Source organism: Arachis ipaensis, chromosome B05, assembly GCF_000816755.2.
Source record: "Arachis ipaensis cultivar K30076 chromosome B05, Araip1.1, whole genome shotgun sequence".
Taxonomy (NCBI): Eukaryota; Viridiplantae; Streptophyta; class Magnoliopsida; order Fabales; family Fabaceae; genus Arachis; species Arachis ipaensis.
The window spans coordinates 129,414,972-129,425,501 of record NC_029789.2 but is presented as its reverse complement, the minus strand read 5'-3'; positions in this window follow the sequence as shown (position 1 = coordinate 129,425,501).

Here is a 10,530-nt window from a genome sequence, read left to right as displayed (position 1 = left end):
ACTAGCTATTTATATATAAATATATATTAGAATAAAAAAGACCAAACATTCACTTTCATAATTAAATTTTATAAGCAATAATAATAAAACTATACAAATAATATAATCAAACATGATTTATACTTGATGGAACTGCTTGAACTTAAGAAGAGGGTTGAATCAAGTTGGCTTAAAATTAATTTTTTTAAGCTTTATTTTTGCAGAAGCTAAATATGTAGGAGATTTTTTCGTTTTATCTCATACTCAGAAATAAAACAGAAAAGAAAAGAAGAGATAGAGGCCAGCATGTATCCTGGTTCATTTTCTAAGTGTCATAAAACCTACATCCAGTCTCCACCACAACTATGGTGGAATTTTTACTTAATCAAACAGATTACAAACACCAATACTAATGAATTACAACCCAATTCATCTAGTATCTTCCACTAAGCTTTTTACCCCAAAGCCTAGCAACCCAAGTGCTGTCCCAACTTGGAAGGAGAATCTAGCCAGTTTTAGAAAGACCAAGTGCTATCCCAACTTGGCAAGGAGAATCCGGAGATTCAATTTACCACCAAGTGCTATCCCAACTTGGCAAGGGGAACTAAACCTTAGTTTACAGAAACCAAATTACACAAAAAGAATTCATTTGGCTTTTTCATGCATCTCTCTTGCCTCTTCTCTCATGCCTTTTTCAACTCACATTCTCAAGCCTTTTTTCTCAAATACAGAAAGATGACATTAGATAGCCATAACAAAGAAAATCTGAAATGAAGCACAAATTGAAGGAGAATGATTTCAGCTCAAGTGTTTTGAGATGATGCTCTTGTATCACTCTATTTCCTTGATTTCAAATGCTGAAGTGAGGTTTATTTTATATCTTCAGCTTGCTCTCCAATTTGCCTCTTCCAATTCCTTGTACCATCAACCCGTTGGAGTTGTGTCCATTGGCATGCCGTCCTTGTTCCATTCTGCTCCACTAATGCTACTTGTTGGAGGAGCTGCTCCACCAACTCTGTTGTACTTGGATCTGCTGTCTTCTTTGGCATGCATAGCACTTCTATTTTTGAGTCATTCTAACTGCTGTCTATAACTCTGTATTTTTGTTTACTCTTTCAAACTTGCTAATGATCTTCTGAATTTTGATTCTGAGTTATCCTTGGAGTAGTGATATTTTTTTGTGTTTTTGTTGCCTTTCTAGAGCCACAGCTGTCCCATAATAGTGCCAAATGTCCTTGTTTCTTGTTGCTTCGTTAATCTCTTTTTGTTCCAGCTGTCTTCCTTTTTCCATGATGAAGACAAATGCCCCTTTATCACTTTGCAAATGCAGAGCCTTCTTCTTTTGCACCTTTTTGCTGATCGGTGCTTGTTTAAAGACTTTGGGATTGTGCATTGAATTGAAGCATTAAAGGAATACTTAAGCAACATTGTTGGGCTGAGAAAAGAATAATGGGCCTGCATCACTGAAACACACATCAAACTACAATTGGATTTTTAACCCAATAAATATTTGTCATCATAATTTATTTATCAAAATCAATCTTAACTCAACAATCTCTCCCTTGATGACAAACATGATAAAGAGAATAAATTAATTTAAACTTCTAGCTGAATTGAGTTAAGAGTACTTTCCTTTGATAACCATCCAAACTGTTATGGTGTTGTGTAATGTTCCCCCTCAATGTTAACATTTTCTCCCTTAATTATGGCTTACTTCTTCAAGTAGATATAACTTAAAACAACCAAGAACAATTACCAAAGCAATATATCACAACAACAATAACACATAGCATAGAACAATTAAATTTAAGCAGAGTAACACAGCAACACATAAGATAATACATATCACTAAGCATCATCATCCATAACCTAAGCTAAATCTAACTTTTCTTTTCTTTTCTCCTCCTTTTGTCATCAAGGAGGAAAATGAAAGACCCTGCATAAAATTTGTTAGTGGCTAAACACATGCAGTCTGAAATAGTAGCAAAGCAAAGTGTTAGATTAGAGATGAGAGTAGCTTGGCATCAGAGTTGGAGTCATCGAAGCCTTCATCCTCATTGTCATTGTCAGTGGTGGTACACTCAGCTTCAATTTTCTCTACATAATTTCAGAAAATGTGAGTGCAGCCCTTTGTCTTCTTGAGTGCAGTTTCTTCCATGCTTTCAGCTCTCTTCCTTTCAGTCCCAAAGTTGATGAGAAGATCTGTCAGATTCACGAATTCTTGGAGCAAATCCTTTATGATCTCAGTCATGATTCAAATTTTGGCTGAGTTGGACTTAGGAATAAATGGATTACGACCATAAACCAGAGCTTCAGTATCCCCATCAGTGCTTCTACGCTTGGTCGCTATTCTCCTTACTACACTACCCCTTTTAATGTAAGAATTTAAATTTCCTGAAGATCTCAGTCCCAAAATCAACATTATAATACTGAAAAAAAATTATGAGTAACATGGCATAAAGCAAAGCATTTTTCGAACTCATACATGCATGCATGTGCCTCAACAAAATGAGAAGTAGGGTGAAGGAGTGGAGAGTGGCGTGTGTGAAATGACTCATGAAGAGAAAAAAAATAGACCTAAAGTAGTACAAAGGTCTCAACTTGAAAATATTGAAAAAAGATTTTGAAAACAATTGAGTTTAACAGTAGTAACCAAATGAACCAAGATTTCAAAAGATGAAAAAGTTAATTGTTGAAAACAAAAAAATAAATCCAAGTTAAAATGAAAAACAATTGTTTTAAAATCCAAGTCCAAAGTAGGACCACCACATTTAGACACAAGTGGCCCATCTGAGAGTAGACAAGTAAACACCCTAGGCCCACCAAATCTGATAAGCCTCTAACGAGTCCAAATAGCAACAAATCAAATTAATGAAGATACTCATCATCTGCCCAGAATAGTTTCATCTCGACCTATAAGACAAAACGCTTGAACTAGAATATCAGAAGGATTAAGAAAAATTAGATGAATCAAGAATGCCCAGAGCAGTTCGTAATTTACAGAACCTCTCTTTTATCAATGGTTTAATGAAAATATCAGCTAGTTGATCTTCAGATTTAACAAACTGAATATCTAAATTTTTATTTTGCACATGTTCTCTTATAGAATGAAATCTAGCTTCAATGTGCTTTGTTCTTGAGTGCGAAACAGGGTTTTTTGAAATATTGATAGCACTCATGTTATCACAAAATAATGAAATATTAGATACTTTCAATTTATAATCAGCTAACTGAGTTTTCAACCATAGTAATTGAGAACAACAAGAAGAGGCTGTAATATACTCAGCCTCGGCAGTGGATAGTGCCACTGTTGCTTGCTTCTTGTTTGACCATACATTGAGAGATTTGCTAAGGAAGCAACACATGCCACTTGTGCTTCTTCTATCAATTCTGTCCCCCAGCGAAATCTGCATCACAATAACTCACTAATTGAAAAGAATCAGTTTTGGGATACCATAAACCATAATTAGTGGTACCAAGCATATATCGAATGATCCTCATGACATTTGAGAGATGAGATTCCTTAGGCTTTGATTGGAATTTTGAGCACACACCAACGCTATGTATCATGTCATGCCTTGAGGAGGTTAGATACATCAAAGAACCAATCATTCCTCTGTAATGTATCTCGTCAACATCTCTAGCATGTTCATCTTTGTCAAGCTTGATGTTAGGATGCATAGGGGTTCCCATTAGCTTGGCACACTCCAGTCCAAATTTCTTGAGAAGTTTCTTTGCATATTTCTCTTGATGAATGAAAATTCCCTCTTCAGTTTGCTTGATTTGTAAGCCTAGGAAGAAGGTTAATTCTCCCATCATGCTCATATCAAATTCACTTGTCATTAGCTTAGCAAAATCTGCACACAAAGCCTCATTAGCTGAACCAAAAATGATATCTTCAACATAAACTTGCACAAGAATAAAATGATCATGGTAATTCTTAATAAATAGAGTGGTGTCTGTGGCTCCTCTTTGAAAATTATTTTTCAGTAAAAATGAGCTAAACCTCTCATACCAAGCTCTAGGAGCTTGTCTTAAACCATATAAGGCTTTAGCTAGTTTGAAAACATAGTTAGAAAAAATTTTGTTTTCAAATCCAGGAGGTTGAGCCACATAAACCTCTCTATCTATTATACCATTGAGGAATGCACACTTTACGTCCATTTGGAATAGCTTGAAGCCGCAATGAACAACATATGCTAGGAGCAATCTGATGGCTTCCATTCGAGCTACAGGTGCAAAGGATTCATCAAAATCAATCCCTTCCTCTTGATCATAGCCTTGAGCAACCAATCTTGCTTTGTTTCGGACAATGGTACCATCTTCACCCAATTTGTTTTTGAAAATCCACTTTGTGCTCGTGACTTTCTTTCCATTTTAGTGAGGTACAAGGGTCCAGACTTGGTTCTTCTAAAACTGCTAGAATTGGGATTTTCATTGCTAGCAGGTACAGCTTCTTGAGAACTTGCATTTTGAAGAACTGACTCAGTATTCTTGGGCAATTCAGCTTCAAAACCTGGACTATCATCAATGAAAACACTGGGAACAATGTTAGACTCACAGAAAGTGACATGCGTGGTCTCCTCAACAATTTTGGAGTTCTTGTTATATACTATATAGGCATTGCTATTAGTGGAATAACCAAGAAAAATACCTTCATGTGTTTTAGGATCAAATTTTCTCAAATTTTCTTTGATATTCAATATAAAACACTTACAACCAAACACACAAAAGTAATTAAGATTAGGTGGATGTCCTTTCCATAGTTCATATAGAGTTTTCTTCAAAAACTTTTTTATGAGGGTTCTATTTAAAATATAACAAGCTGTATTCACAGCTTCGGCCCATAAGAATTTGGGAACTTCATATTCACACAACATAACTCTAGCCATTTCTTGTAAACTTTTATTTCTTCTTTCCACCACACTATTTTGTTGTGGCGTTCTAGGACAAGAGAAGTTGTGTGATATGCCTAGTTCATCACAAAAAGATTCAAAGTATTGATTTTCAAATTCTTTGCCATGGTTACTTCTAATTGAAACAATTGTTAAATTCTTTTCATTTTGAATCTTCTTGCTGAATTTTTCAAAAACAGAAAATGCTTCATGTTTATGAGCTAGAAAGAACACCCAACCAAACCTAGTATAGTCATCCACAATAATCATACCATAACTTTTTCATCCAAGACTTTGAGTCCTACTTGGTCCAAATAGATCAAGATGCAACAACTCCAATGGTTTCTCAATAGAGACATCTTCCTTGAGTTTAAAAGAGGTTTTTGTTTATTTACCCATTTGACAAGCATCACAAGTGATATCTTTATCAAATTTAATATTAGGAAGACCTCTTACTAAACCCTTTTTAACAAGTTTAGAGATTTGGAACAAACTAGCATCTCCTAATCTCTTATGCCACATCCATTTTTTAGATTCCATTGAAGAGAAACAAGTCACATTTTGAACTTTAAGATCATCTAGTGTGATACCATAAACATTGTCACTTCTTTTTGCAACAAATAGAACAGCCCCTGTTTTCTCATTTATGATCCTACAATCTAGTTTTCTAAAGGTTACAGCATATCCAAGGTCACACAATTGACTTATGCTCAATAGATTATGTTTTAACCCATCTACCAAAAAGACACTATCAATGCAAGTAGAAAAATCTTTGCCAACCTTACCAATGGCAATTATTTTACCTTTACCATTATCTCAGAATGTGACAAATCCTTCATCATACTTGTTGAGTTTGATGAAAAAAGTATCCTTTCCGGTCATATGCCTTGAACATCCACTATCAAGATACCACATGTCTAATTTCTTCTTGGATGTAAGGCAAACCTGCATGTTCTTCAACTCATCTTCATCATCGTGATCAGCCATCAAGCATAGTTGAGCCTCTTGGTCTGAATCTTCAGAGCCGGTGTCGTTCTCCAAGTCTTCCCATGTTGCCATCATCACTTTCTTTTTGTCTTTCTTTGATTTTTCGCTTTTCTTTAGTTGAGGACAATCTGACTGGAAGTGACCCGGTTTCTTGCAGTGGTGACATGTGAACTTGGCTTGATCTTTCTTGAAGTCTTTGGATGAAGAACTTTCTTTGCCTTTGTTTTTGAATCTCATTAATTTTCTCATTTTTCTTGCAAAGAGCACCATTTCTTCATCTGAGAAACTGTCATCAGATTCTTCTTCTTTGGCTGTCATTCTTGATTTTAGTGATATGCTTTTCTTTTTATCATCTTTGTCTTGAGACATGTGAGTAGTTTCATAGGCTAGCACCTAGCAGCTTGCCTCTTAGCTCATCATAGGTGATTTTGATCAAATCATTCCTTTTGGAGATGGCTGTGCTTTTTACTTCCCACTTCTTAGTAAGACTCCTCAAGATCTTCCTTACCAAGGTTTCTTCGGAATAGCTCTTCCCCATGGCATCCAGATTGTTGATGATTATTGAGAACCTTTCGAACATTTGATCGATGCTCTCGTCCTCCTTCATGTTAAACATTTCATACTCCTTCATTAGCATATCAATTCTGGTCTCCCTCACTTGTTTAGTGCCTTCATGGGTGAGTCTGAGCTTGTCCTATATTTCTTTGGCCGTCTTGCACCTTGACACTTTTCTGTATTCTTCAAAACTGATTGCGTAGTGCATTAGGTTGATTGCCTTGGCATTAAGTTCAACATTCTTCTTTTCTTCCTTTGTCCACTCATTGTCTTCTTTTGCTACAACTTATCCATCTGCATTTTGTTTTTTTGGAATGTCTGGTCCATTGAGAATAATCTTCCAAATGTTGTAGTCGATTGACTGCACGAAGATTCTCATTCTCTCTTTCCAGTAAGAGTAGTTGCTACCATTGAAGTAGGGAGGTCTATTATTTGTCTGCCTTTTAGTGAGTGTGAACGTCATGATGTTAGGATCTATATTGTTGGCCATGGATCTTTACCAAGGTTCTGAAAATCGAACCGGTCATCAAACCGTTCTTGTCACTGGTTCACTGTTCTAACTGGTTCAACCGTGGTCCAACCGAAAAAACCGTTTTATAATAAAATAATAAATAAATTATAAATAAACACTCTAAAATATAATTATAAATGAAAACACTCTAAAGAATCATTGTCCAAGGTTTCTAATTTGATGACAAACAACTGAATGCTGTTAGAAAGCTTCTCTAGGATGCTTCTCCTTCTTCATTTATGGTCAGAAGCGAAGATAGCCTCGCTGAGTTAAAAGTTGCTTCCCTGCCTCCAACTAGATCAAATTATAACCAAAATTTAGAATAAACAAGAAATAAAAATACATGAATTAAGAAAAAGGCTTCAATTTTAGTAAAAACTGAAACTTCAATAAACAAACTATGTCATAATAGCTATGCAAACAAAAAGAGCAACTAATTTTTGAAAAGAAAAAGAACATGAATATATGATTAAATGAAATGAAGTGAGGAAATAATTGAACTGAAACATGTCTAGTAAACTCCTAGGTACCAAGAAAGATCAGTAGTTACATTCAAACAATTAAAAGAAGGAAGAATACATGAAGAATTCAAAATAAGATTACATAGAAATATGTTTAGTTTAGTAACTTGTTCTTGCCATTCAGGTCTCAACTACCTCAATATTGAATCCTACCTCAACTTTATTTAGATAATATACAAATCATGCTTTTAAAAATCTTTTAATTCAATAATACATACTTGATACTTCTTCCACCTTGTGGCTCCCTTTCTACCAACTTGGGCATCATAACACATGCTTGCTCTTAATTGCTCTCAGTATTGACACCAAGGAACCAAAAATATCAAAGCATTCTATGGCTAACCAATATTTCATTCTAGCCATAAATATTACTACAACACTACCTACAACACAATAAATGCACCAAAGGTGAACAATTCAACAACAACATTGAAGCGTACGAGTAAATACATATACTGAGGTATAAATTGGGATCATATCTGATCATGGAGGAGTGACAATAGTTTATCAGTGTCACTCTCTGATAAGCCATTCTTAGGAGTAATCTGCAGCTTGGGACACTTGAAGGGATACCCAGGTAAGCATCAATAAAGAGAAAGACACAGAAGGACCAATTTAATATCAATTCACAATAAAAAAAAAATTAAAAAAGCTATCTTAAATCCTGTTGAATGTCAAACCATTAACATCTACATATAAATTGACAACAAAGGTGCAAAAGACGATAATACAGTAATCAAATAATCAATTATCACAAGATCTTCAATAATCAGTGAAATCACAACACACAAAACAGGAACACAGCAGAACCAGGGCTTATTAGTAATCAAATAATCATTCAAAAAAAATTAAATCAAAACATTCAAATAATCAGTAATCAAATAATCATTAAACATGGCATAAAAAAATGCAGAAGAATTGAGCAATGAACTGCCTTTTGAAGTCTGGGGCTTTGGGGTTTGACTAACAGACGGCGGCAGTGGATCGACGGACAAACGAACGGTGGCTGAGGCTAGGGTTTTTAACTTTTTTCTATGGTTGAGAGGCCTTGACGTTGAGTTGAGTTCTGGAGAGTGAAGAAGGAGAGAAGGGGGCAAGGGGCTCTCAGCGCTACCGAAGCTTTGTTTTTTTTTTTTTTTGTTATAAACGAAACGGCGACGAGACGACGGCGCGCAGGACGAAGACGATGGATGATGGACGCCGAGCGAGGAAGAAGAGAGAAGCCTCGGACAACCACGGACGGTGGCAATGGCTCACTCACTCCGTTCGGCGACTGTGGAGGGTAGCTAGGGTTTTCTTTCTTTAATATGAGGAGAATGAAGGAAGGAAAGTTAGGAACGAAAAGGGGAGGGGCACAGCACAGAGCAACGCGTTCTTTGTTTTTCCCTTATTCAAAAAACTGGCTGGATCACGGTTCGGTTCGACCTACCGGTTCCCGGCCAGTTCGATGGTTCAATTACGATTTTTAAAATTGGCAGTTTTAGCATTTGTCCGAGTCGTTTTTTGCAGCGATTCACGGTTCAACCGGTTCGACCTACCAGTCCGAACCAATTTTCAGAACATTAATCTTTACTCCAAGCTGTAAAGCTTGACTCCTTGAGACCTTACTCTTGATACCAATTGATGGAACTGCTTGAACTTGAGAAGGGGGGAATGAATCAAGTTGCCTCAAAATTAACTTTTCAAGCTCTGTTTTCGCGGAAGCTAAATATGCAGGAGATTTTTTTGTTTTGTCACATACTCAGAAATAAAACGGAGAAGGAAAGAAGAGATAGAGGCCAGCATGTATCCTGGTTCAGTTTCTAAGTGCCATGAAATCTACATCCAGTCTCCACCACAACCATGGTGGAATTTTCACTATAATCAAACAGATTACAAACACCAATACTAATGAATTACAACCCAATTCATTTAGTATCTTCTACTAAGCTTTTTACCCCAAAGCCTAGCAATCCAAGTGCTATCCCAACTTGGAAGGGAAATCTAGCTAGATTCAGAAACACCAAGTGCTATCCCAACTTGGCAAGGGGAACTAAACCTTAGTTCACAGAAACCAAATTACATAGAAAGAATTCATTTGGCTTTTTCATGCATCTCTCTTGCCTCTTCTCTCATGGCTTTTTCAACTCACATTCTCAAGCCTTTTTCTCAAATACAGAAAGATGACATTAGATATCCATAGCAAAGAAAATCTAAAGTGAAGCACAATTTGAAGGAGAATGATTTCAGCTCAAGTGTTTTGAGATGATGCTCTTGTATCACTCTATTTTCCTTGATTTCAAATGTTGAAGTGAGGTCTGTTTTATATTTTCAGCTTGCTCTCCAATTTGCCTCTTCCAATTCCTTGTACCATCAACCCGTTGGAGCTGTGTCCATTGGCATGTTGTCCTTGTTCCATTCTGCTACACTAATGCTACTTGTTGGAGGAACTGCTCCACCAACTCTGTTGTACTTGGATCTGCTGTCTTCTTTGGCATGCATAGCACTTCCATTTTTGAGTCATTCTAACTGATGTGCATAACTCTGTATTTTTGTTTACTCTTCCAAACTTGCTAATGATCTTCTGAATTTTGATTCTGAGTTATCCTTGGAGTAGTGATATTTTCTTTATGTTTTTGTTGCCTTTCTAGAGCCACAGTTGTCCCATAATAGTGCTAAATATCCTTGTATCTTGTTGCTTCGTTAATCTCCTTTTGTTCCAGCTGTCTTCCTTTTTCCATGATTAAGACAAATGCCCCTTTACCACTTTGCAAATGCAGAGCCTTCTTCCTTTGCACCTTTTTGCTGATCGGTGCTTGTTTAAAGACTTTGGGCTTGTGCATTGAATTGAAGCATTAAAGGAATACTTAAGCAACATTGTTGGGCTGAGAAAAGAATAATAGACCTACATCACTAAAATACACATTAAACTACAATTGAAATTTTAACCCAATAAATATTTATCATCATCATTTATTTATCAAAATCAATCTTTACTCAACAATACCTGTAAGTAAATTTTATAAATAAATATAATCAAACTAGATTTGAATAAAAATACAAAAAAAATATAGTGTTGGATAAATTTTTGTTTTCATAAAAT